Here is an 18,936-nt window from a genome sequence, read left to right on the forward strand (position 1 = left end):
CATTTTTAATAATTTTTATGTGTTTTTGTTAAACCATATTTACTGTTTAAACTGACCATATTTGTATTTTGTTTTCCTCCTTCTGACAGCTCCTTCAGATTGGAAGGAATACCTTTACTTGGGGGCATGTCAATTCGTTTTTCTCACTTCAGCTTCATCTTTATGACTTCTTGAGGACAGATCTAATTCTAAAGTAACCAGAAGCCTGACCATCTCAGAGCAGCAAATCTCTCAGCCTTGGAACACAAATGATCTCTGATACAGTCTGCGTAAAATCATCTTCCTCTATCTGACAGCCATGAGCAGAGCCTTGGGGGTAAAAACAGCCACAGCCTTAAATCTCTTCACTCAGAAACTACCATGAATATAAAATAAATAGATGGAAAGTACTAAACAAGAAGCCAACAAAACATAAACACCAAACCAACTCATCTTGTTTCACTATGGAAATAAACTGTTCCCAGATGTGAGACCAACAAAATTAATATTAAGCAATTAAACCAGTAAATTATAAACTGATTTACCATTTGGGAAGATTAAAGTATAGAGAGATGAGGTACTTCTAGCCAGAATTACACATCATTTCAAAATATGTAGACAAAAGAAAACAGAAAACAAAAACTGAATGAACAGAGAAACATTGCAGCAATGAACAGTCTTAGGACGAATGTTGCTTTTTCCAGACAGAGAGTGTTCGCCATCTTGTGTATAGCCTCAAAGCCATCCTGAGATAATAGCATTGTTGTCAATTGCTTGAAAATTTTTCGCATTCAATCCTTCACCCTATATTGGTTGGAAGAGGGGGGAAGTCAGTTCTTACTGATTACTTCTCAGTGAACTTCTAATATTTGCACTGTCACTTCCATTCAGGGTAATGATGTGTGCTGTTATTTGCACAGATGGTCCCATGAGTTTTGAGACCACAGCAAGCAGTTTCTTGCAGGAATCCAAAATGGAAAAATGTAAGAATTCTCAAGACATTGATTTTTCTTCCTTCCAAAAAAAAATCAGTTATCTAATAAAAAACGGATTTGATTTTAAAACAAATTTAAAAACAACTACAGAATAACAATGAAAAAGCATCAGTGTGGTCAAATGAATGAAAAAGGGATCCAAAGTTTTTAATGAAGATCATTTGATATCATTAACAACCAAGAAGTCAAATACAGTGAAATGCATACTAAGCATTTGTGTTGAACATCTATTTGTTCTCTTAATTAAAAAGTCATTTTTAATTTGTATTTGGCATGTGACAGTTTTTATAGCCAAACAGCATTTTCAGTTTATTTTTCTAAATAAATGTGTTGTTTGTAGTTGCTTATTTGATTTGGTTTTCATTACCAAGAAAACAAGTTTCTTTTGGTTCATTGGCAAGCTTTCGTCATATTAATTCAGAACTAATGGAAGATTGATATTTCAAATATTTTTGTAGTATAAAATTATGCTTTCTGTTTTCTAAGCTCTGAAAAACATGATATATTTTTCACTATGACATTCTTGTGAAGGGCTATTTTAATATTATAGTTATAGTAACTATTGAGAATTAATTTTAGTACAATGGAACATTGCTAGAAAACAGAAAGCTCAGGTATTGTATCAGTAAGGATTTTTTCTAAGTTTTGTTTCTAGAATTCTGTTCAGAAGGTAATAATTAGATAAAAAAGGTCATTAATTATACCTAAAGTGTTCTCATTATTGTTATCCAGAAGTCTGCTAAGAACTTCTATTATCTATCTATCTATCTATCTATCTATCTATCTATCTATCTATCATCTATCTATCTATATCTATCATCTATCTATGAGTAGGTAATCACACCTGGAGAGAAAATGGAGCTCAATCAAAAAGGGCTGATTGTAGTATACAATTCACACAAATTGCACTTAACAATTAAAAGAATAGGTCATTAGGTTTATTCCCAAACTATGATATAAAATCAAATTCCCAACATATTGTTCTATACACTTAAATTGGTTTACACTCTGCAATACCTCCTGGTACTTAAATATCTTGCAATGTAATGAGGAAAATTAGTTTGTTTTGCATGATTTGAACCTCTGAAAACTAATACATAGTACATTAAAATAATCCAGCAAAGAATCAATTTTCCAGTTCCTGTGAGATTATGGGCATTGAAATAGATGCCTGGACTCATCCGTATTATTTTAAAATCCATGCTGACTGCTTCAATCTATAAATTATTTGAACTTATAAATAGGAAAGCCAACTTTCCCAAAAATATTTAAAAATAAAATTAAGCGAGCATATGTGATAAAAAAATATAGTTCTTTATTTTGTGCTTATACTCAGTGAGAAGCAGCACTTCATCAGCTGTACTCTCTGACGAGCTTCTAAAAGACTGCAAATATGTGAAATGATCAGGCCTGCTCTTCAGCAGGATAACTCCAGTAGTAGTTTGTAAAGTGAGTTAGAGTGAGACTGGGGGTGGCCAGACTAGGAAAAGTGTCTAAAATTTTCCTTGAATTTAGTTTGTTTTTTCTCTTAAGTTTTGATTATATTTACTTTCCTAGTTATTTCACTTGTCCATCACTGTTTCTTCTTTCATCTTCGACTTTTAAACCTGCTATTCTCACAAGTCAATATTACTTTTACAAAATCTATTAAACAATTGCCAGTCCCTACTAAGAAGTACTACTTAACAGGTTTTCATTTTTATCTCAAAATGGCAATGTAGATAATCTTCACTTCCTAACCTTTGCTTTTAGAGTGCTGGTGTCTTACACATAACATGCAAGTCTCTCCTTGCTGGCCTCTGGTCACATAATTATTATCATTACTTAGGTAAGATAATCTTGCTTATTTACTGAGTGCTCACTATGGGACATGAATTATGCAGGTCATTAGGAACAAAAGGGTGAGAAAAAATACATAGATATACATAAATATATAGATCTATAGTAATAGAGTCTAAAATCTAGTTGGAGAGAACTACATTAAACATTTAATTACACATTAACAAAAAATTACAATATGCTGAATTCTATAAAGGAAAGTATGTGAACTGGGTGTGGCGGCTCATGCCTGTTAGTCCAGAGCTTCAAGAGGCTGAGGCCAGGAGGATCACTTGAGTTCAGGAGTTCAAGACCAGCCTGGGAAAAATGGTGAAACCCTGTCTCTACAAAAAATATAGAAATTAGGTGGCTATGGTGGTGAGCACCTGTAGTTCTGGCTACTTGGTTAGCTGAGGTGGGAGGATGGCTTGAGCTCAGGAGGAGGAGTTTGCAGTGAACCAAGATTGTGCCACTGAACTCCAGCCTGGATGACAGAGCAAGACCTTCTGTGGTTGTGTGTCTAAACATAGAAAAGACACAGTGAAAATATGGTACAACCTTGTGGGACTACCATTGTGTAATATACGTTGTTCCTTGTTAATGGAATATGGTTATGTGCTAAATGTATCCAGTTCAACAAATGTAGGTATGTGTAACTCCTGAAAAGATGCTGCTTTTCTTTTTTTTTTTTTCAGAAAAAAGAAAAAGAAAAAGAAAAGGTATATGGTATGCAGATATCACATGTCCAGTGGATCTAATCCAGTGGGTAGAGAAAGCTTTGAACTGAGATCTGAAGGGTGACTAGTGGGTGAAAAGGGAAAATCACGTGCAAAGCACTGCAAAGGGGAAGAAGAAGGTAAGACATCAGAAGACCTGAAAAAGTCTAGAGTTGTGCAAAGAGAAAAAAGAGAGTAGTGCAGAGAAGACTGGTTAGATGAAAATCAGATCTTACCTATCTACATCCTAGGTAAAGAAACAAAAATATGAAGAGTAAAAACGATATAAAGAATAAAACAGTATGAAGAGTAAAACAATATGAAGGGTAAAAAGAGTAAGTATGCAGAAATGACAGAAGTATAGTCATGTATTACTTAACAACAGGGATACTTTCTGAAAAATGAGGAGTTAGGTGATTTCATTATTATGCAAACATCATATAATTTACTTACATAAACCTGGACTCTATAGCCTATTTTGCTTGAAGGGCACAAACCAGTACAACAAATTACTGTATTGAATACTGTAGGCAGTGGTAACACAATGGTAGTTGTGTATCTAAACATACCTAAACATAGAAAAGATATAGTGAAAATATGGTATTACCTTGTGGGACCACCATTGTAAATATACATGGTTCCTTGTTAATGGAATGTGGTTATGTGCCGAATGTATCCAGTACAACAAATGTAGGTATGTTTCACTCCTGAAAAGACTAAGATGACATTTCCCTCCCACCACCAAGTCCACCATAATCTCCCTCACTCATAAACAGGAAAGATTTACTTGAAACAAAGAAATGCAGAAAGTTACACAATAGAAACAATAGGTTAAAATATATCGGACTGAGTGTAAACTATAAGAAAAAAAGGCTCAAAATGAATACGATCATGACTCATATTATTGTGCTTTGCTTTATTGTGCTTCACACAGATGTTGTGGTTTTTACAAGTTGAAGGTTTGTGGCCTACATGGGGCAAGTCTATCAGCACCATGTTCCAACAGCATGCATCTACTTTGTGTCTCTATGTCATATTTTGGTAATTCTCACACTATTTCAAGCATATGCATCATTGTTATATTGATATTCATATTATTATATGTGTTCTGGTAATATGTGATTTTTTGATGTTACTATTGTAATTGTTTTGGGGTGCCAAGACGACGCCCATATAAGATGGTGAACTTAATAAATGTGTGTGTTCTGACTGTTTCATCAAGCAGGCATTCCCCTATTTCTCTTCGGTCCTTAGGCCTCCCTATTCCCTAAGACACAAGAATATTGAAATTAGACCAATTAATAACCCTACAATATCCCCTAAGTGTTTAAATGAAAGAAAGATTTGCATGTTTCTCATTTTAAATCAAAGGCTAGAAATGGTTAAATTTAGTGAGGAAGGCATATTGAAAGCTGAGACGGGCTGAAAGCTAGACTTCTTGTGCCAAATGATTTGCCAAGTTGTGAATGCAAAGGAAATGCTCTTGAAGAAAATTAAAACTGCTCTAGTAAAAACACAAATGATAAAACAAAAAAGTGAAGCAGCCCTATTGCTGATATGGAGAAAGTTCAAGTGGTCTAGATAGAAGATCAAACGATCCACAACATTCCCTTAAGCCAAAACCTAATCCAGAGCAAGGCCCTCAACATAGAGACAATATCCTCCACCAGCAAAAAGATGACGACTCATGAAGGCTCAGATGATTGCTAGCACTTCTTACTAATAAAGTATTTTTAAATTCATATATACTTTTTAGACATAATGCCACTGCACAATTAATGGATTATAATATCTTATAAAATAACTTTTATATGTACTGAGAAACAAAATAAAAGTGTGTGACTGGCTTTATTGAGATATTCACTTCATGCAATGACCTGGAACCAGCAACATCTTCGAGGTGTGTCTATATCAAAGAGAGCAAAATTCTAAATTAAAAAATTAAGAATGGCCTTGGAAGCATTTTCAAACTTTTACAGGACATAATACTCAATGGAGTTAAAAAATTATTCAATAGGCCTGTGTTAATTCATAATGACTTCAGCAACTATAGATAGACTTACAATAAACATGTATAAAAAATGTGTTGAAACTAATTTGTGTTATATTGTGTTTGCCTATATTTGCCAGAAAACCCAAAATAATAAACAAGTGTCTGTTTATACCTAAAAAGGCAACTCTATGAAATCATCAGGAATCAGGCTTCTTTCAACTTTCTGCTCTGACATCCTTAAATTATAACATTTTTCCTCATGATCCTCAACGGTAGATGGAACTCCAGACATTATACACATGTTCCAGGCAGTAGGATGAGGAGACAGCTATTTCCTTCTTTTAAAGAAAACTTACTGAAAACTATTCATACAATATTTTGGTATCTTTGGCATTGTTCAAATCTGAAGCATAGGAAGAATTCAGGAATTTAGTATTTCGGCTGGCCATGTTGAATGAATTTGGCATTCTGACACTAAAGAGGCTGCAGAAAATAAATGATGGTATACACAACCATCTAACTCTGCCACAAGACTTTAAAATGTGACACTAATTCATCATGTACTAGTTTGAATATTGAGGATTTCTGGCATTAAATTATATGCAAACATGAGAAAGTTAAATTTTCAGTGTATATTTTCAAGAGCAAATTGGTAAAGTGGAGTCACAGCATACGCACATTTAATCTTCGAGGATTCTACTACACTCACGTTTATTCCTTTCTGTAAATATGTGCACAAGAGTGGTCAGATGGTGAGACTCATATCTCCTGTTGCAAACAGCTCATCACACTGTGGTTCTGGTTCATAAGGCACCTACGCTTTATAGGTGAGAAAAGGGATTGTAAGGGAAATTGTAACTATGGGCATTCACACTCCATTATGATAGTTTAATGTATTGGTAAATATACTTTATCAATAACTGACTTGTGCACATTTTAGTAGGGTGTTTTCATCACTTGTTTTTTGGAAAAAGGAACACTAAAGTAATACAACATTGTATTTACTTAACAAGCACTTAACGTTTCGGGGCACCTTTTATGCTGGGTCTATGAAAGCATCCCTCATACCTTTTGGTTTGGACATGTCTAAAGAAGGGCTTGTTTATTGAGAATAGTGAAAATATTCAGGTATTCCTGAGACTTTGATTGAGGAAACAAAACACCCTCAAAATGTAAAATTAATTATGTAAAGGAGATCCATGGGTTCCACAGAAAATGCAGGGCTCTACAGTTATAAGCACTTGCCTAACCACAATCATATACTTTCTTTAGTCTTTTGCCAACCATGCATGTATAAAACAACTACATCAATCAAAATGATTTGAGATTTAGAAGTGAAAAAATAGAACACATTATGACATGCAGTGTGATCCATCAGAGAGAAGGAAATCCACAGAATTAAAGGCATTGCAATCTTTTTAATCATAAAGTAAAGCTAATCCTTGGAAGACTAATTTAACCAATGCTTATGATCAAAATGAGTGTTCTAAGCCATGGACACATATGTTGTGCAAGCACCAGTCAATTTCTCTGAGGATGCTCTACAATGTATTTGGAAAAGTATCTAAATATTTCAATAGTGTTTATTCTTATATTATTTAATGTACAAATCGAATCTGCAATTTGTTAATGAATCTATTTCTGAATAATTTCCATGTTTCTATAATTGAATGCAAATAAAATATACATAAATTTTTAGCGAAACCTGAAAGACTGCAAAAATGAATAATATTTAGTGCACTAACAACAGTTCCTTTGGAAAATTAGCAAGCAGGAAATACGCAGTACTTTATCATATTTAAAGGAAAGGCACTTTAACTTAAAATATCTAGAAATCGAGGGAAAAAAGCTTGACCATGATATGAGAAAGATACACAGTGTCTTACATTACTTTAAATTCAAGTTTTCACTTTACATAAGAAATATTTTAAATTCATCATTATTATAAAAATAAAAATAATACATATAAAACAAAAGTCCCCACATACTACCATTTGCACACTCTTCTCTGAGCTAATTACTGTCATCTTTGATGTAAATATACATGTCAATAGAAAAATAAGAATTGGTGTGTATGGCCGGGCGCAGTGGCTCAAGCCTGTAATCCCAGCACTTTGGGAGGCCGAGACGGGCGGATCACGAGGTCAGGAGATCGAGACCATCCTGGCTAACACGGTGAAACCCCGTCTCTACTAAAAGAAATACAAAAAAACTAGCTGGGCGTGGTGGCGGGCGCCTGTAGTCCCAGCTACTCCGGAGGCTGAGGCAGGAGAATGGCCTAAACCTAGGAGGCGGAGCTTGCAGTGAGCGGAGATCCGGCCACTGCACTCCAGCCCGGGCCACAGAGCAAGACTCCATCTCAAAAAAAAAAGAATTGGTGTGCATATGAATATGAGTGTATGCATGCTTTACATTCATAGAATCATAATTTATATAATGCTCTACTACTTAAATTTGTTCCACTCAGAAATGGATCTTGGGAGAGAGGGGCAGAGCAAGATGGCAAAATAGAAGTCTCCACCAATCATACCCCTAGAAAGGATGCTAATTTAACAACTATTTACAAATAAAAAGCACCACTGTAAGAACCAAAAATTAGGCGAGTACTCACAGTACCTGGTTTTAACTTGATATCGCTGAAAGAGGCACTGAAGAGGTAGGAGAAACAGTCTTGAATCACCAGTGCCACCCATCCCCATCCCCCAGCAGCAGCCTTACCCTGCAGAGAAAAAATCTGTGCCATTGAGAGAGGGAGAGAAAAGTAACTGTGAGACAGTGCATTGATCTCAGTGCTGCTCTATTATACCAGAAAGCAAAACTGGACTGAACTCAGCTGATGCCCACCCACAGAGGGAGTGATTAGAGCAGCCCTAGCCAGAGGGGAATCACATCCCAGTGGTTGAAACTTGTCTTCCGGCAAGCCTTGCCACGTTGGGCTGGAGTGCTCTGGGGCTCTGAATAAACCTCAAAGGTTGTCTAGGTCACAAGAACTGTAACTCCTAGACAAGTCCCAGGGATGAACTGGGTTCAGAGCCAGTGTATGTGTGCGTGGTGGTGGGAGGTGGTAGCACCAACTGAGATACCAACAGGGTGGCTGGGAGAGAGCTGTCGCCACTCCTCCCCTAGCCCCAGGTAGCATGGCTTGTGGCTCCAAAAGAGATCCCTTCCTTCTGCTTGAGGAGGGGAGAGGGAAGAGTGAGGAGGACTTTGTCTTGCATCTTGGATACCAGCTCAGGCACAGCAGGGTAAGGCACTGGTCATAGTTGTAAGGCCCCCTTTCCAGGCTCTAGCTCACAGGTAACATTTCTAGACACACCCTTGGATAGTAGGGAACCCATTACCTTGCAGGAAAGGACTATTCTTGGCAGCATTCATTACCTGCTAACTAAAGAGCCCTTGGGCCTGAAATAACCAACAGCCCTACCAGGTAGTACACTGTGGGCCTTGGGTGATACTCTGAGACTTGATTTCTTCAGGTGAGTCTCAGCACATTCCCAGCAGTGGTGGCTATAAGGAGAACTCCTCCTGCTTGAGAAAAATGAAGGGAAAAATAAAGTAGACTTTGTCTTGTACCAAAGGTACCAGCTCTGCCACAGGGGTATAGAACACAAAGAGAGCTCTTGGGGTTCCTGATTCCAGGACTTGGCTCTTATATGGAATTTCTATACCTTCCGTGAGACTGAGGAGAGCCCACTGCCCTGAAGGGTGAGTCCCAGGCCAGGCAGCATTCACCACAAGCTGACTGAAGAGCCCTTGTGCCTTAAGGGAACAAAGGAAGTAGCTGGCAGTACTCCCCATGGGTCTGTGGTGGCAGTGGTCATGGGGCAAGGCTCATCTACTTTTGACAAGGGGAGGGAAGAGTGGGAATAACTGCATCCTGTGGTTTGAGAGCCAATTCAGCTGCAGTGCAATAGAACGCCAGGTAGACTTTTACGATTTTTTACTCTAGTCCTTGGTTCCCGGATGGCACCTCTGGCCCCATCCTTGGCCGGGGGAGGTAACTGTCCTGAAGGAAAGGGAACCAACCTTGCTGACTTTGCCACCTGCTAATTGTAGAGCTCCAGGGCCTTGAGCTAACATAGGCAGTAGCCAGGGAATGGTAACAGGAGGTCTTGTGCTCAATGCCATTAAGCATCAGAGAAATGCAAACCAAAACTACAATGAGATTTTATCCCACTCCAGTTAAAATAGCTTATATCCCAAAACAGGCAATAACAAATGCTGCTGAGGATGTGGAGAATAGAGAACTCTCATACTCTGATGGTGGGATTGTAAATTAGTACAACCACTATACACAATAGTTTGGAGATTCCTGAAAAACTAAAAATAGAGCTACCATACGAGCTAGCAATCCTACTCCTAGCTATATACCCCAAAGAAAGGAAATCAGATATCAAAGAGATATCTGCACTCCCATGTTTATTGCAGCACTATTCACAATAGCCAAGATTTGGAAGCAACCTAAGTGTCCATCAACAGATGAATGGATAAAGAAAATGTGGAACTTACACACAATAGGGTACTATTCAGTCATTAAAAAGGAATGAGATCCTGTCATTTGCAGCAATATGGATGGAACTAGAGGTCACTAAGCGAAATAAACCAGGCACAGAAAGACAAATATTACACGTTCTCATGCATTTCTGAGAGCTACAAATTAAAACAAATGAACTCATAGAGTTAGAGAGTAGAACGATGGTTACCAGACACTGGGAATCGTGGTCAGTGAAGGTAGCAGGGAAGTGGGTTGGTTAATGGGTACAGAAATACAGTTGTAAAAATACATGAGACCGGCCGGGCGCGGTGGCTCAAGCCTGTAATCCCAGCACTTTGGGAGGCCGAGACGGGCGGATCACGAGGTCAGGAGATCGAGACCATCCTGGTTAACACGGTGAAACCCCGTCTCTACTAAAAAATACAAAAAACTAGCCGGGCGAGGTGGCGGGCGCCTGTAGTCCCAGCTACTCGGGAGCTGAGGCAGGAGAATGGCGTAAACCCGGGAGGCGGAGCTTGCAGTGAGCTGAGATCCGGCCACTGCACTCCAGCCTGGGTGACAGAGCGAGACTCCGTCTCAAAAAAAAAAAAAAAAAAATACATGAGACCTAGTATTTGCTAGCACAACAGGGTGACTATAGTAAAAAAACATTGTAATTGTTCACTTTAAAATAACTAAAAGAGTGTATTGGATTGTTTGAAATACAAAGGATAAATGCTTGAGGTAATGAATATCCTATTTATCCTGATGTGATGATTATGTATTACATACCTGTGTCAAAATATCTCATGTCCCCATAAATATATAAATATACACCCTACCATGTACCCACAAAAATTATAACTTAAAAAAATTAAAAGAATAAATCTTGGATATCTTTTCATTTCTATATGAAAAGATAGATACATATACAATATATATTATATATTTTTTATAATTGTTACTTGTTTCTCATGATAATGCTTTATCTATCTCAAATGAGAATTTAATCACTCATTTCTCAGTCATGAGATATTTAGGTTATTTTCCGCTCTTACAATCCATACTGTATGGGCCACTGGCGTAGTTGATTTTCTGTGTACTTGTGTATATTCCAGTGTAGAAACTGAGATCACCTCTTTCTTCAAGAATATCCATAGCGAGTGTTATAGCATTTATAAATGCTACAGATTTTTGAATTATATTCTTATTATTTGATAGTAATGGTAGTGATGTATGAAAAGTCCTTTGTTCATTTCAGGAAATTCTACTCAATTAACAAGAAAAGAAATTAAGAAGGGAGAAAAACCTAAGTGTGAGAGGTAATAGGAAATTTCACTGGAGAAACGTCCTTTGGTGCAGTAATTATTATTCTCCAAAAGTACAGATGTAGACATTAGTTAAGGAAGCGCAAGGAAAGAAGACAAATACATTTCAAAAAGCAAAACATGCTCCTTAGGGATTCTTACAAAGCATCGGAAAATACTGTGCTTGTTAAATATTATTTGCTGTATGATGTCAGTTAATGTTAAGACTTCTGTTTAAAGAGGTCATTAAATATTTTCCCCCTCTGGAATGAAATCATGCTTTTAAGAAAAACAAACAAACAGTTGTTAATTATGGTATAAAATAGGAGATGTGTTCTTATAATCACTGTGGCTTAGTCACAAAATTGCTTCTCTTAGAAATTCAACACTTTCAACAGGAGAATGTACATAGTAATTAATGTAGAACAAATAAAAATGTCCACTTATGTAGCCTAACAGTTATTTTAAAGGAAATAAAAAGTATCCATTTGAATTTCAAATGTCAGAATATTCTGTTTGCACATTAAAAGTATTAATATTCTACCAAATATTAACTAACGTATATAGGTATTAAAGTTGTATTGTCATGAAAAATTAGCAGATGGTTAAGAAGTTAAAATCATTTAGTTTTCTCAGAGAAAAACACTCCCGTCCCCCAAGAAACAGGAAATAGTTCTAAACTACTCCTTCCATGTAGACCATTCCAGAGAATACTGAGAATTCCTGAAGTGGAAATGGCCTTTGCCAATGGATTTTTACTGGCATGGTTTATTTTCTTCAGCATGTGTGATATAAACTGGACACTCATGTTTTCCTAAAGAAAATAATTAAATTTGCTAAGAAAATTAAAATAACTGAAGCAAAACTAAAAGCAAAAGAGAGAAGAGATAAAAGTTTGCTTTTATTTGAGATTTGAGAAGCAGCCTCCCTTTTTTGTGAGAAAGCTCTTTTAGATACAGGTTTTTCAAAGCAGAAAAGATCCATTAACATTACCAACTGGAAATACCGACAAAAATAACTTGAATATTAAATTACCAAAGGAAGCCTCAGAGTAGTTCTCTTTAGCCTTTTCTAGAGGCAGATTATCTCAACCTACTGGCAACTTTAACTTCTAAAAGAGTGTTCATGAAATCCAACACTTTAAAGTCATCAACCCTTCTTCCAGGAAACTCATAATCCTTGAATTTAGGCTAGGTCCAATTTAAAATCTTGCCCTTGAGTATTCTCCTTTACTCATTTAACAAATATTGAGCAGATATGTTCCAAATTTGATCAGGTGAATAGGGATTGAATGAAGAACAAAATAGACAGCTTGCCCTCATGGAACCTAGAATCTATTTCAGAGAAGGACAAGGGATCTGGTAATTAAAACACAGACTGAGAAGACCTTTGGTACAGATGGTAGAGCTCACTCATACTCAAATCATTTTCTTGATGCCGATGAATTTAGAGGCCAGAAAGTATATTTTCTTAGAGAGAAATTAAGATTGCCTTAAAGGAAACCGTTCCATTTCTAAATAAACTACCATATCTAAAGTCACCACTTGGAGTGGCATATCACCTAAAGAAGCATCTTCTGTTAATACTCTACCAACTGGGATGGGCATAGAAGGTAGAGTCCTTTCTGGATTGGCCATCAGGTGATATGTTCCTGACCTGTGGTATTCTGAAATGATTTATTTTACTATGCTCCCTTCCAAAAAGGACTTGAGGAAGCCTATACCAAAGACAATTCATGCAAAAAAAAACTCATAGTCACAAACATGAACATAGTAGCAAAAGAAAGGAGATAAGACAAATGCTTTTACTGTAAGGGTTAATACATTCGCATTGCAAAGCGTAAAATTTAACTTCCTAGAAATCAGGGCAAAACTGAAAAATATTAAGCTGTATAATTAATTCACTAGAAAGAGGAAAACAAAGTGCCAAGAAATGCAATAAAAGCCAAGAGCTTAACAATGAAGTACTGTACATTTCAGTAAAAGAAGTTTTGTAAGTGAGCATGCTAATGCAGTCTGTTTGTTGTTTCTTATTTTTTCAAGACTAAAACTTGAAATAACTAGATGACTGGATATAAAAGCCTTTCTTCTGTATAAGCCAATATTTTTGCTACTTTGGAGTTCCCAAATCCTCTAAATATCTGTTTTTTTCCACATTGAATAAACTCCCTCTTCCCCTGCTTGCCACGCGCTGTAGGATAAACCAGTTCCTTCTCAGCGTCTCTGCATAATGTTCATTCCTCCCTTTTCCCAACTCCTCCACTTGCCTGTTCCCAATGACTTCTCGGTTCCTCAGGTCAGCCCTTGGACTAGGTATCTTTCTCCACACTGTTTCTCCTCAGACTGAACACCACCCATATTCTCTTTTCACTGAGGCACAAATAGCACATGGCTTTTCTGGGTCTAGCAAATTTTACTGAAACAAGAGAAATAGTGGAGGATAATAGCCTTGCTCAAGGACCAGCACTCATTTTAATATGTACATTGGATAGTATTAATCTAAAATTTCACATTTTGCATTGCAGAATGTCAGGGTTTTTTGTTCATATCCTATGTATTATCATCTCTCTTTCATATCTAAATTACAGCCATCTCAGCTGACCACATTTTCAGACCATTCTGTCTCTAACTGCCTTCAAGCCCCAATTATTGTCACTTTCTTAAACAAAGCACTTTGTCATTAAGACCTTCTTTTGCAAAGCCAAGAAAACTCTTTGAGATAATTTCTCAATAAAATCCCATCTATATAATGCTTCCCACTAAAAGCTTGAAATTAAGAGAGTGCTTGTTAAAACAATGAAATTTTTAGGCACCTGGTAGGATAGAAAATAAATAGAAATATTTATTTTTTTCATCTGTCCAAAGAAATTTCTCAGAAGTTGTGGGAGAGGGATTGATGGTTTCACTGTGAATGTTTCATTTTTTGTGTTTTGTTTTTCTCCAATCACATGAGCACTGTTGTAAATAGATTTTTATAAATGAACTTATGCCCTCTTGTGGTAAAATGATTAACCTAACCATTAAACTTGTTCTTTTAGTTGTTGTTGTTTGTTCTATATTTTATTTGAGAAAGACAGAGAGAATAAAAAGATGTAAAGGCCTGTCTTCTCTTCTGTTCACATTAATGGCTTAAGTTATCATCTGTACCGGTAGTTACAAAACATAATAATCAAATATTTATATAATTCTATCAACTTGGTAGGGCAGAAATCATTTGAGGGAATACAATAAGTTTAATTACTTTACAAATGTATTAATTATACAAGAAATAAATATGTTAGAAATTCAGGAGTGATGCTAACATTCTACAAATTTTTAATCAGTGTCTACTAGGCTGAGGGATGATTTTAAGAACTGGGATAAAATAATGCAAGAAAAACAACAGAGCTTGTACTCTAATGAAAATAGTTAGATGACCAGTAAACACAAATGTAATAACAAATACAGAATATGTCCAATGTTAATAAGAAATATAAAGAAAACTACAGCAGTATGTGGTGAATAGAAAATGATGAAAATTGGGAAAGTAAGGGTTATTAAAACACTATTTTATACAAAGCAGTATACAAGAATGGAATCCTAGGGCACTCCATTATTTGGAAGTCAGAGAGATGAGTGAACTATGTGTGAACTATGTGAACATTGGGCTAGTAAAATAGAAAAAAACTAAGATAAATGAAAAGTTAAAAAAAAGTATTTTAAGAGGTCAAATAAAAAATATCATGAAAATGACTAACCTCATTTTAGCAAAAAGCACAGTAGTCAATCAAAAGGCAATCTATGTATATACTTTATATTCAACTATGTGTTAGGAGCAAATTAGCTTCTCACAGGCAAGGCTACAAGGGTTACACGTGGTGATCATGATAATGGCTCACATTCTCTCTGACTATGTCTGCAATAGTGATGCTGGTCTAGAACTACACATGGTGAGTAATCACATTTAACTCTTCAGCTTCACCAGCAATCAACAAATTCAATTCAAGTGATATTTGTGAGCCACTCTAGTTTGAGTTATATTATACCTGCTTTGGCAGGGTGAAAGAACAGACATCCAGGCACCTTGCATTACTGTTAAGTCTGAGACTGAGACTGTATTGTTAAATTTTTTTAAAAAAACAACGAAAACTGATTTATTATAAGAAACAAAGTAGAAAGGAGCAACAAGGAGCATCCAACAATTGATGATTAGGTGCAGTGTTACCCAGGGACTGGTGTGTTCTACAGGGCAGTTGCTGTGGTGCTCATCTGGACAGGGAGAGGACCTAAGGATAATTGTTAGGTAACACAATAGGAGTGAGATGTCAGGCTCAGACCTTAGGGTCCCAAGTGAAAGGTTGTATGATTAATTTGTGTAAAAACTTGGGGATGTGAATGGAGTGGGCTATAAAGACTCTTTTACCAGGGCGGCATTGATAATGGATGACCAATCATGCTTCTTTGTTGGAACTAATGTGAAGATCTCAACCATGTTCCTTTGGTGCTCATTCTCACTCCAAGTCCCTTATAACATGCTGCTTTCCCTGAGCCTCCCTTTCTATCCCAGTTCGTCCCTCTTTTTCTGTGCAAAACTTCTAGTTGTCAGTCTGGGATGAGTAGTGCTCAGCTGGCTCAGTTGTGGTCAGGTCTTCCTTCAGCTTTCCCAGTAGCTTGGAAGTATCAAATAATATGCTCTTCTGCATGCATGGAACCTGTATCTAGGGTGTGAGTAGCTAAAAGCCTTGAGGTTTCCTGAGAAAGAGGAAAACACTTCAATATGCAAGTATCCATTGTTCCAGGATCTGTTCCAGCTTTCTTAGCAACGTTTACTACTGAAAAGGAGACAGTGAGGAAATAGATTTGTTTGATTTAACTTTACCATCACTACTGGTAAACAGCAAATAAGCTTTGAATTCTGAGTGCTAAGAACACTATGTACATATAGAAAGTGTACCTGGTAATTATTATATTTTAAGAATTGGAAGACAGTCCTGAATCATCAACAGGATAATAGGTAATAGGAGTGGTTGATGTATTTTTCACCTTCCATTTAATTTATTTCTTTATTTTTTACTCTTGAAGTCTTCATATGTTAAATTATTACTCTGGAGAACATTACAGGTCTCATTCGATATAATGGCAAAAACATACAGAAATGGTTACAGGGTTAGATAATAAGATTGATAACAAAAGCATTGGACATGATTTAACTTAGAGAAGAAACAAGTTAGGGGAAAACTGACAAAATTTTCGTGTGAATAATGCTTACAGAGAAAAGACTATTAAGCACTTAGTTTCCATGAAGACAATGTAAAAATAAACTGGCATAATTAAACCTTATTAAGTAGATTTTTTTAAAGTAAAGATAAAATTCTCCTGGTCGTGTATACTGTATTAAACCTCGGTTTACTGATTTTTCTTCAGTCTGGCATTCATCGATTTTTAGCCTGGTTTCTCCCATCCAGAAACTGGGGAAGCACTTGTGGACGTTTATGTTCCATTCAGAAATGGAGCATAAACTATTATTAATAATAACTCATAGCAAGGAAAAATTAAATATGATAAAACAGAAGCATGTGCCTGTGTGTCCCTGTCCCCTAAAGGCCACCAAATTTAATAGAATAAATTTTAAATTTGCAAAATTGAGGATTTGTTTTATAATTAACTACTGCTACAAACTCATATCAAATTTGTAGAAAATATTAATCCAAGACAATGTCATGTTTAGTTTAATGACTGTTGGCTTGTCATCAATTTGAACTGTATAGAGTGGACACTAAGGCACCTGCTAAGTGTAGGAAACATTGCAAAATCAACCTATCATGAAAACTGCTGGAAGCCAAAGTATGTAATTTGAGCATCTATCTGGCTGCTGCTTAAAATAATGTTTGATCACATTTACTGCCCTAGATTCCCAAATGCAGAGTTTGGGGACATGCAAATCAGTGCAGGCTCTTTTCTAATGGCTTTCCAAATAATTGACCTCTCTATTGCCTTGTTCCTTGAGGAGCTATTTACAGTTTTTTTTTCTAGTGATACTTCCACTTCTGTGCTGCTTTCACAGCTGTATCTCTGATGACTGTGCTCTAGCCAAAGAGAAGGAACAGTCTTGGAAGCATCGTTGTTGTTAAAAATACTTCTTAAATGTCTCTTCCTGAGGTGGAATGTGTTTCTATGTTGCCTAATAGCTGCAATTGATGGATAAAAAATGAATGTTTTTAATAGTTTAATAATTAAAATTTGCAAAGTGGAAATAATTGAATCCATTAAACATAATTTTCATCACGAAATATAAAAGATGATAATTCTAGGTGTTCTGTTAAAGGTAGGAATTGAAACAGAACAACATAGTTTTCTCACTCCATTGCACTGGTTTGGAAGTTCTGTAGGTGAGCTTTTAACATATAAAAATGACATTCTACTAGGATAGACTATAAAGGAGCATTGTGTTTTCATTTATTGTCATTTACATAAATATATGGATTATAGAGCTGAATTCCTTGGGATAAAATCCTGGCTTAGAAACAGTTCTGGATTTGTGATCTTGATAAGCTACTTAAACTTCCCCACCTCTGTTTCTTTATTTGTAAAATAAAGATAATAATTGCACCTATTTTGTAATGTTTTTTGGATTAATTGACTTATAACATGCACACTCTTAGTATATATTTACAGTACATAGCATAGTACTAAGTCCTAAACAAATATTAACATTAGCTAGAGTATGTAACTTTTTATTTTACAGAATATAAACATCTTTTTTTTTTTTTTTTTTTTTTTTGAGACAGAGTCTTGCTCTGTGGCCCAGGCTGGAGTGCAGTGGCCGGATCTCAGCTCACTGCAAGCTCCGCCTCCCGACTTCACGCCATTCTCCTGCCTCAGCCTCCCGAGTAGCTGGGACTACAGGTGCCCGCCACCTCGCCCGGCTAGTTTTTTGTATTTTTTAGTAGAGACGGGGTTTCACCGTGTTAGCCAGGATGGTCTTGATCTCCTGACCTCATGATCCGCCTGTCTCGGCCTCCCAAAGTGCTGGGATTACAGGCTTGAGCCACGGCGCCTGGCCAATATTAACATCTTTAAGTCGGATTAAATTTGATGTAAAATTGCCCCTTTGTCAATAGAATTCAAGGGTAAACACACCCACTGGTCTAAGACCTCTTCAGGTTTTGAACTCCTAAAATTCCACTCATAAATAAGTTTTCACAGAGTGAGTAAGACATAAGTTCCCAGACTTGCTTTCCCAAACAACTGGGTCAAGATGGTGCACCAGATACTCATCACTCCCTACCCACTACACTCACAACCTTGCTAACTCTATTCATATTAAATCCAGAACAAGTAATTTATTAAACTTTCCCTTCGTCTTTATGTAATTACCACCAAGAACCTCAGATTTCTCTGTCATGGTCACCTCACTCTAATTACCCTTTCTATCTCCTGTTCTATCCCTTTCTCAGAAAGGTTTAACTTGCTGTTTGTAATTCACAGTACATTATCAATATCCCTCCCCTCCCCCCAAAAAAACGCATTTACAAACTCTTCTCTAAACTTCCCTTCACTTTCCAGCTTTTAAAAAAATCTAGGATTTTTCCTGAAAGAATCAATTTCCCCTGAAACTTCAAATCAGTGGCTGCTTTTTTAGCCCTAGTTGTCTTTATCACTGAGCTTTAAGAGAG

General features: G+C 36.4%; 1 protein-coding gene and 1 long non-coding RNA gene across 3 annotated transcripts in view; one reads left to right on the forward strand and one right to left on the reverse strand.

Annotated features, from left to right (window-relative positions):
* The window catches only part of PRR16 (proline rich 16), a 311,330-nt gene extending 310,011 nt beyond the window's left edge, over positions 1-1,319 (forward strand). For both annotated transcript variants that reach the window (XR_012414584.1, XR_278169.5), the window contains one exon: positions 90-1,319. The gene's annotated coding sequence lies outside the window, so the exon portion shown is untranslated. The remainder of the gene's footprint in view (positions 1-89) is intronic.
* The window catches only part of LOC135971407 (uncharacterized), a 99,625-nt gene that overhangs the window by 23,066 nt on the left and 57,623 nt on the right, over positions 1-18,936 (reverse strand). The gene's annotated exons all lie outside the window — the stretch shown is intronic.

This window comes from Macaca fascicularis, chromosome 6 (genome assembly GCF_037993035.2).
Source record: "Macaca fascicularis isolate 582-1 chromosome 6, T2T-MFA8v1.1".
In the NCBI taxonomy this organism is placed as follows: domain Eukaryota; kingdom Metazoa; phylum Chordata; class Mammalia; order Primates; family Cercopithecidae; genus Macaca; species Macaca fascicularis.